Here is an 8,723-nt window from a genome sequence, read left to right as displayed (position 1 = left end):
GCGCAGAGAGGCGCAGGCGCAGAGAGGCGCAGGCGCAGAGAGGCGCAGGCGCAGGCTGAAGAGCAGTGGAACCTGACATTGGGGCCCCCCAACGATGGTGTCAGTATCGGCTAAAGCTGCCGTGAAGTTTACAAGCACCTTTTTCACCCAGAACGTCCGTCAACTTTCCTGCTCACTCGTAACACGACAAATATCAATGGACAACAAATAATTGTCAGATATTTGAGAGAAATCTTTAACATAAGAGAGATAATAAACAGGAAAATAAAAGGAACTCAGAGAAGATAAGAGACCATGTAGGTTGCGTAAGAAAACTTCAAATAAACTTTAATCATTCACTCAGGGTGATAAAAAAACACACACAAAACATTACATACAGGCGATAAGAAAAGGAGACTACTGTAAAGAACGTTCTGAAAAAAGCTCTTGGAACTTCAAAATACGATAGCAGAAATGAAAACTCTCAGAAGGTAAAGTTGAAAAATACTTATGAAAAATAGGGTAAAAGCATGGAAAGATTAAAAAAATATATAGAGTATTATTTGAGGAGGTCCAGAGGGACGGAGAGGGGAGGGGAGGGGGGGAAAAAAGCAGATGATCAAATGAATACAATAAAACTTCTCAGGACTGAAGAAGATGTGCTTTCAGGTTGAAAGGCGCAATGAGTGCCAAGCATGTTGAATGAAAATAGAACCACAGACTGATACAAAAACAGGTCATGAAATGAAAGAACCCCCCAGAAAGAAAGTGAAGACCCTGAAACCTTCCAGACAGAGAAAACGAACACCATGCACAGGGAATAAGGAATCTGGAATTGCATCAGAGTTCTGGTGGGGATTTTGAAACATGCCCACAATTCCTTTGATGCTTGGCAGCTCTGTCCTCCTGTGGGAGTTGGGCAGGACCTGTGGGCAGTCTTGAAGAGAACTGCAGCAGAAGCGACACTGTGGGGCCCCCAGGCTAAATGAGAAAAGGTCACGTGCTTTGCACTTTCTCTTGAGAATCTCATTTCAGTCATTGTGCAAAAGGTCTGGCTACCCTGAGGAGCAGCCTGGGTGTGCCACTTCAACCCTCAGATTTATACCTTGATGAGGTGCAAGGGGGCTCCATGTCCAGGAAGAGGAAATGAGTTTGTGATATCTAGTCAGTGTCTACTATATACAACAATGGATCCATGCATATACAGGAACTTGGTATGTAATAGTTGTGGCAGCATAAATAAGTTTGAAAAGAAGAGTTGTTCAGTATTAGTAAATCTGATTCACCATGTTGAGAAAAATTACAGATCCTTACCTCACGCCATATACAATAATAAACAACTAGATCAGTGGTTCTCAACTGGGAGTGAATTTGTCCCCCTGATTATACTTGGCAATGTATGGAGACATTTTTATTATCAAAACTCGTGGGGTGCTACTGGACTTAGGGATGCTGCTGAACACCCTACAATGCACAGGACAGCCCCCACAACAAATGATTATACAGTCCCAAATGCCTGTAGTGTCGAGGCTGAGAAAACCTTCAGTAGGGTTCACTACGTACATGTGAAAGAGAAAAATACAATACTAACAGAAAAAAAAAAGTAAGAGATTTCTTTATGACCTTGGGTTGGGGAGGAATTTCTTAAAACACGGTCCCCACATGAATAAACTTGACTACACACCCAAACTAAGGATTTCTCTTGTACAATGATGGTTATTGCTTATCAGGCGATCAGACAGATAGTCAACTCGAAGGAAATATTTGCAACATCTGATGAGGGGGGAGGACCTGCGGTTTATAATATTGGAGCTGGTGTTCCCACTAATCGTTCAGAATCCTCCCCAAAGTCACAAAGACCATGAAAAACCAAAACACACACACTCCATCTCTCATAAAGCAGGAGACATCTGATGTGGTTACAGTCATGAGCTTCTATGCACCCCAACCCCCACATTTATAAAGCAAAAGCTAATGGGAAGACAAGGATTTTGGCAGCTGGAAACAACAGACTTCAAACTCTACAATAAGAAAAGAGAGAAGGCACCATCCTTTTAATTGCTCCTGGACACTTACTATAATCACCATCTATTATGCCGCCGAGAAAGTTTTAGAACATTCCAGAGGGAGAGAAATAGTCCAGACAATAGTCTCTCATTATAAGACTATAAAACAAACAAACAAAAAACAAAACCAGGAAACAAAAAGACCCTAATGTCCATAGTTATAATATTATAAGTGTATTTATAAATCTCTCTTAAACTGACTCACGTCAAAGAAGAAATCAAAACCCAAATGGCAGAACTTCTAGCAAATTGTGTTAAAGAAGCACCATACCGGGAGCAACGGTCTGCTTGTCTCTAGTTTTGTAATTACTCTTGCTATCAGACAGGGCAGGTTCCTCCCCACCTCCCACCCTGTATTTCAAAATTGGCTTGGCCCTCTGTTTTTATATCTGTATTTTAGTATCAGTTTTCCCAGTTCCATGAATAGCCTTGATGGGATTTTGATTGGGATCTGCAGTGAGTTTAGAGATTAATTTGGAGAGATGTGACATCTTTATGATATTAAGTCACCCCACCTGGAAAGGTGCCCTGAGCAGCTGAGGTGCTGCCTGGAGGCAAAGGAGGAAGGAAGTCATAAATACTGGCTATGGCATCAGGAGCTGTAACAGCAACGGAATTCCCTCCAAATGTCCTTTGTGGCTCTGCGTTTTATATATTGGAAGGAAATTGTCTTTGTAAGATGCACAGTGGTCATGGGAGGAAGGTCATGTGACAGAAGATAAACAGCTCAACCTGTTTCTAATAATAAACATTCAAAAGGTTTCTTCTTCTTCTTCTTGTTCTTCTTGTTCTTGTTCTTGTTCTTCTTCTTCTTCTTATTATTATTATTATTATTATTGCTGATTTACTAGCTAGGGCCTGGCATTTCTAAAAACTGAATTCTTGAGGGATGGGGAAGATGAGTCTTACATTTTTAACAGTTTGGGATTAGCCAAGGGGTGTGTAAGCTCTTTCTGTGTCCATCATCCCAAACAGCCATCAAGGGCTACATTGGACGCAAAAGAATAGACTAGAGCTTTTGTGTTAAGGGACAAAGGGAATGTAGGCAGGACTCAAAGGACAATTTAGGAATGGGCAAAGGACCAGCATGGAGACACTCCAGATACCTACACCTGATCTGCTGGGTGTCTGAAAGTGGGGTCTGCTGCCAAGCAGGTGATAGGATGGGTGAGCCAAGGGGACTGTCCTGGTGCCTGGGACCTGTGCCCAATCTAAACCTCACAGGTCTTCTCTGATGGAGACTGCAGACAGTATCCAGTGCTTCAGGGCCAGTGTAAGCCAAGGAGGGACCCTGAGACACTGGCAGGCTAACAGAGAGTGGTTCTCATGCCAGGACTAAAGAGTCTGCAGAGCTGAAGAGCAGGGAGGGAGGCCTGGCCAGGTTCATTGTTGTGTGGTTTCTCCAAACACGGTCACCTTGTCCCGTGTGTATCCCACCAACCACAGCTGATCGACTTTACTTCCTCCAGTTTAAATTAATAGTGGGGAAAGAGACAGCAGAGTACAATCTGAAATCCACCCTGTCCTTCTCTAACACATCAAAATCTGAGAAGAAGAAACTGATAATAGTGAAATCTCAGCCACACAGAAATAAAAAAGGGAATTCTATGTAGACTTGAAATAAGCCTCTCTCTGAAGGAAAGAAATAAGAAGAAACCCACAGTCTGGGGTGGGAGCTGAAGCCTTGTGTCTTAACCAGGGAGCAGGAACACAACCAGGCTGAATGCATGGGGCTTGGGGCCAGGCCCCGAGTCTGTGCCCAGCTCTGAAGAGCAATGCTAAGAGCCCCCTGTGACTGAGGCTTGGTCTCCACCAGCAGCCTGAAGCAGGGGGCCCAAAATGCCTTCCCTGTCAGGTCACAAACAGAGCCAATCTGGAAAACAGAATTTGGGAGGGAAGGAAGTCCAGAGGGAGAAGTATACTCTGTATTTGGTTTTGTTTCATACTCATCAGGAGGATAGACATATTAATTAGCTTTTGCTGGGAAAAAAATTTAGGCATGATGTTTAAACATGTAAGGGAAACCACTATAAATAAAATGTATAACTTCCAAACTAATAATGGGAGAAAAGAGAATAGCACAAAGAAAACTGAATTAATTTAATAGAAGACAGGAAGACAGAGGAAAAAAGAAATAAGGAGAAAGAATGCTAAATAGAAATCAATATAATATGGCAGATATAAGTCCCAGTGGCAATACAATAAATGTAAATGGGTAAAAATCTCTTTTAACAAAACAGACACTGGTTGGATTAAAATAATACAAAATGAGGGCCGGCCGAGTGGCGCGATGGTTAAGAGCTGGCTTGGGACGCCAGCTCTGAGCAGCAGGGCCCTGGTTCAGATCCCACATTAGGGCCAGTGACGCTGCGCCCTCTACAGCTAAGATGGTGAACAACAGCGCAACCTGGAGCTGGGCTGCCGTGAGTAGCCGGCAACGGCGTAGGCTGCAGTGAAGCTGCAGTGGGCTGCCATAAGCTACCGTGAGTGGCTGGCAGCCAGCGTGAGTGGCTGGCACCAGCGTAAGCTGCGGGCACCAGCGTAAGCTGCCAAGAGTTGCCGTGATTGGCCGTCCAGTGACCGGTAACTGATCTGCCTCACCTGGGAAGAGCGCAATGATAATACCAACATGGACCAGTGAAGCGACGTCCTCCACAACTAGACTGAAGAACAAAAGGACAGCAACCTGTTTGTTCCCCTCCCCTAATTCCCCAATAAAATCTTAAAAAAAAAAAGACAAAATGAAATTTCATTGGATGTCGTTTTTAAGAGGTATTCCTAAAACAAGAGAAAAATCGAAAATAAAAAGACAGAAAAAAAATACCAAATACGAATTTAAGAAAAAGCTTGTGTAGTGATAGTAATATCAAAGAGCCTGGACCTCAAGGCAAGATCGTCAAAAGAGACACAGAGAAATATTTCACATTAGAAAAAGGAACAATCCATCATGAAAACATTGTTTAAAATATAGGTATTCAAAATTGTTTCAATTGTTGGAAATAAACAAATAACCATAAAAGGAATGGAAACTGATCAGATTGCCCCACAGCTGAGGCCCAGCTCCAGATGGCCTTACAGGGCGTTCTAGTCACACTTCAGGAAACAATCGTGTCTACTCTCAGCAAACTCCTGCAATATATAGGTAAGAGTGGAAAGTGGCCCACCTAATTTTAACAAAACTGGACAAGATCCCCTGGAGAAAGGAAAACTATAGGCTACCCTACTTATGAGCACTGATGTTAACATCAGTCCAGCAGTACAATGAAAGAATGACCCAATGTCTGTGCCTAGAATAATAAAAAATGAGAAGAGCAAACACTTACATAGCATTTACTATGTGCCAGGCTCTCAGAGATTAAAATGTGGCAATGATGCCATGAGGCACACAGAGGTCTAGGAATTTGCCCAATGCCACATAGCTGGTAAGTGGCAGAGCCCAGGATTTAGTCCCAACTGGCTTTAATCTGTTCTTTTAGCTGCCTCACTCTACTGCCCTTTTAGGTCAACAATAGTTCAATAGGTCATAAAAAGGATGGGTGTAATTAAGAAGAAAGAAGAAAGACAGTATGATCTTCTCAGACATAGAAGAAGCATTCAATGAAATTGAGCACTCCCTTCATGATAAAACTGTGCCTTGTAAGGGAGTTGCCTCAATCTAATCAAGATCTTTACCAAAAGCCTCAGCAAACTTCATATTCACAGGTTGCCATGATAAACATCATACATATGTATTGTTTGAAGATAAGAAATAGGCCAGAGTCCTCAATGACTTTACCGTCATGCCTGACTGGAGGAGGAACCCATTTCTGAATGCCTCTGGGCAACCAACCAAGCCACACCTGAATCAGGGTAGGTGGTTCCAATTTTAGTGCCCAGAACAGAACCAGTGATGTACATAGTATGTGGAGGCTAAAGGTACAGTCTCTAGGGATGCAGCAGGTGCCATGAAAGATACCTCTGACTGATCGGGGAAGAAGACGTTATGTGGTAGAAGACGGCAAGAAAGGGTGCTGGAGAAAAGACCAGGATAGGTAGTCCTGTGAATGTCCCCAGTCTCTAGTTTTATCTAAAAAGTTTCTAAGATGTTATTGTTTAGAATTCCATCTCCTTTTGCACCGCTTCAAAGGTTCTTATCTGAAGTTACTCTGTCTTTATTTTCACAAGCAACTACTACTAATTAAGGGGGGAAATAGACACCCATTTGCAGAAATTCCATTTCTGAGCAGCCAGGGAAAAACAGCCTAAGGAAACCTGAAGGCATATGAAATGAAAAGGAGAAACAAAAATTCTAACAAGTGAAATTGTGAACTTTACTATTAAGCCTTTACACACTTCCATTAAAGTCACACCCCATATAAGGAAGCTCACTACTGTCACTACTATTTAACCTTTTTCCAAAGCTCTTGGTTAGTGCAATACGATAAGAAAAAGAAACCATACACCTGATATTAGAAAGGAAGAGACTCGGCTCTCATTACTTCTCAACAATATGATCATCAGCATAGAAAATAGAAAAGCTTCAATGGACACACGTTTATAACAGAGGAGTCCATTAAGGGATCCAGATACAAAATCGATAGAGGCAAATTGATAGCTTTCTATTTACCATCACCAGTCAATTAGAACATGTTATCAGAATACAGATCACAAAAACATAGAAATGCAAACATCACATAAAATTCCTATATTAATAAAAGGGGTAGAATTTTTTATAGGAAACTTTCTACATGTTTAGTGAAGGACTCAAAAGAGCTGAAAAAAATGAGGCGTGACATCACATTCGTGGGTGGGAAAGCTGAATACTGGAAAGATATGGGTCTTCTCTGAATGAATCTACAATCAAGCACATTTAGTCCAGCATTCTTTGGGCATTTGCTGTGTGTCAGACACTGCTCACTTACTGTTCTCAACCCTAACAGATGCTCCTTTAGGGTAAATGTTATCTCCACGAGAGGAAACTGAAGCACAGGTCATAAAATCACATAGGTAGTAAGTGGTGGGAGCAGGATTTTGAATCCAGGCCCTTAACCTTGAAGCTCCGTTGTCACCTGTAGATAATCACGTTTCTAAATCTGTTTGTATCCACGTGGACTAATCTCAAAAAGATATGAGGTCTGACAATTAAGTTCGAGAACTTGTTCGCAATGATGTTGCTAACCGTTTTTTATATCAGAGGGATTATTCATCATGAATTCGTACCAACTGGACAAACAGTTAACCAAATTTACTATTTGGAAGTGCTGAAAAGGCTGCGTGAAAAAGTTAGACGACCTGAACTTTGCACCAACAATTTATGGCTCTTGATCACGACAATGCACCAACTCCCACAGCACTGTTTGTGAGGGAGTTTTTAGCCAGTAAACTGCTGACTAGCAAAAATAACTCTCCAAGTAATCCACAAAAGAAAAGGTTTATTCGGGAAAAGAAAAAAGAAACAAGACCAGCACCGCAGTGCAAGAATGCATACCTCCTCTACGGAGCTCCAACCGGGAGCCCACGTGTAGCAAAAGACCCCGATTCCAAGATAACTATTCCCTTGATTATGATCCCTCCCCCAGAATTACCATAAGGATGAACTGGAAGTCAGGATTACAGTTAACAAGGGGCCCAGCTCCACCCATAGAACTCCCAACTCTATGCTTAAGCATCTTAAGATGCCAGTTCACTTTATCATTTCGTCCTCTTGATCAAGATCTTTCTTCTAAAAGATCATTGATCAACAGTCAGGTCTTTTAGTCTCAGGTTTTTTAGTGTCCAACCTTTTGTCCCTTGATGTCTATTGAGCCTCTAGTCCCTCGGTGTGAGAAGGGCCTCTTCTAGGTGTCATTTCTCAAGTCAGGGGGAAGAGTGCATGGATTGGGACACTGATCTAGTGTTCACCAGCATCAGAAGCAGAGCTTAAACAGATCAAAGTTAAAATAGAATTAGAACATAGCAACCTAACCTGTGTGGCAGGTGATAAACCAGGAACTCAAGCTCCTTAGACCACCTGCTCTAGATTTTGACAGCTTTAGTTTCAGGTCACCAGACTGCGTGCTTTTCCAGTCAGGGTACGGTGCCTTCTTCAGGTGTGACACGTGTATCCAAGTCTACTCCTGCAGTTTAGCAGCACAGGGGTTTTACTAGTACCTGGTAAGGGCCCTTCCAGTGTGGCTGGAGGGAATCCTTTTTCAGGTATCTTTTTCCAATAAACAAAAACTCCAGGTTTTAATGTATGAATTTTTAGTTTTCCATTTCCCTGGATTGCATGGTAAAACAAATTATTATTATTATTATTATTATTTATTTATTTATTTATTTATTTTTTTAGCTGAGCCATCCTGCCACCTTTTGGCAGCTCAGCGGCAGCTCAGCTTGGGCCAGGCATCGAACTGCTGTTGCTCAGAGCTCAAACTCGAGTGAGCTCTTAACCAACTGAGCCACTATGCCGGCCCTATGAACAATTTTTTGACTAAAGCATGATTATTGTCGATAGAATCAATTAGGCCTTTACAATACTGAAGTATGTCTCTTGTTACCAACTGTGGATCAAGAGAGGCAGGGGCCAAATGCATAGGGCATCCTGTAATTATCTCAAAAAGTGAGAGCTTACGAGTCCCAAAAGGAGTAGATCTGAGATTTAAAATGACTAATGGCAATGCCTTTGGCCAAGGTATCTGAAGAGTTTCTGTAAATTTT

Source organism: Hipposideros armiger, unplaced genomic scaffold (genome assembly GCF_001890085.2).
Source record: "Hipposideros armiger isolate ML-2016 unplaced genomic scaffold, ASM189008v1 scaffold_93, whole genome shotgun sequence".
In the NCBI taxonomy this organism is placed as follows: domain Eukaryota; kingdom Metazoa; phylum Chordata; class Mammalia; order Chiroptera; family Hipposideridae; genus Hipposideros; species Hipposideros armiger.
The sequence above is the reverse complement of the archived record's forward strand: the minus strand, read 5'-3'. Positions refer to the sequence as shown.